A 1,041-nucleotide genomic window follows, 5' to 3' on the forward strand; every position below is an offset into this window, starting at 1 on the left:
CTGGCCACAGTTGGCAACGTAAGCTCTTTACCTCTCTTTCGTATGATGAGGACTTCCTTGCTTAGAATAAAGTTTAAAACCCGTTTAATTCTCGCGTTCTTATCAGAGATCTAACCCCCTCCATCGGAGAGCGTTAACGTCGGANGGCAAGGATTTCATGTCTGGCCACAGTTGGCAACGTAAGCTCTTTACCTCTCTTTCGTATGATGAGGACTTCCTTGCTTAGAATAAAGTTTAAAACCCGTTTAATTCTCGCGTTCTTATCAGAGATCTAACCCCCTCCATCGGAGAGCGTTAACGTCGGATTTACTACGTCTCGCCCCGATGAGCATCTCCTATAGCGAATACCCATTCGTCATCATGAGCCATGTAAACAGATGTCACCCAGAGCTCCCAGCCACGCACTCCAGGCTAAAGTCTACAATATTACAAAATTCCTAACCACCTTTCGTCTCAATTAAGTCTGTCTTCCCCTTCCAACCTCCTATATAAATCCTTATCTACGCCTTTGTTACTTGTAAACACTCGAAAATTTCTCCCCATTGCGCTAAAAGCCAGCTAATTTATATGTATAATGTTCATATACATACATACATACTTACGCTAAGGCTGGATTGCTTACAATTCAATGCGTTGTAATTTTGTAAGTATCAGCAAATGGAACATTTACTTAAACACAGTTATTGGCTATGAGGCACAAGGCGGCCTACAACGATAAGCAGCTGTGACAATGACTCGAACAGATAGATGGTAGTTAANTTTACTACGTCTCGCCCCGATGAGCATCTCCTATAGCGAATACCCATTCGTCATCATGAGCCATGTAAACAGATGTCACCCAGAGCTCCCAGCCACGCACTCCAGGCTAAAGTCTACAATATTACAAAATTCCTAACCACCTAAGTCTGTCTTCCCCTTCCAACCTTCTATATAAATCCTTATCTACGCCTTTGTTACTTGTAAACACTCGAAAATTTCTCCCCATTTATATGTATAATGTTCATATACATACATACATGCATACGCTAAGGCTGGATTGCT

The sequence above is a fragment of the Rhagoletis zephyria genome, unplaced genomic scaffold (genome assembly GCF_001687245.7).
Source record: "Rhagoletis zephyria isolate East Lansing unplaced genomic scaffold, Rhagoletis_zephyria_1.1 Rzeph_scaffold_08302, whole genome shotgun sequence".
NCBI classification, from domain to species: Eukaryota; Metazoa; Arthropoda; class Insecta; order Diptera; family Tephritidae; genus Rhagoletis; species Rhagoletis zephyria.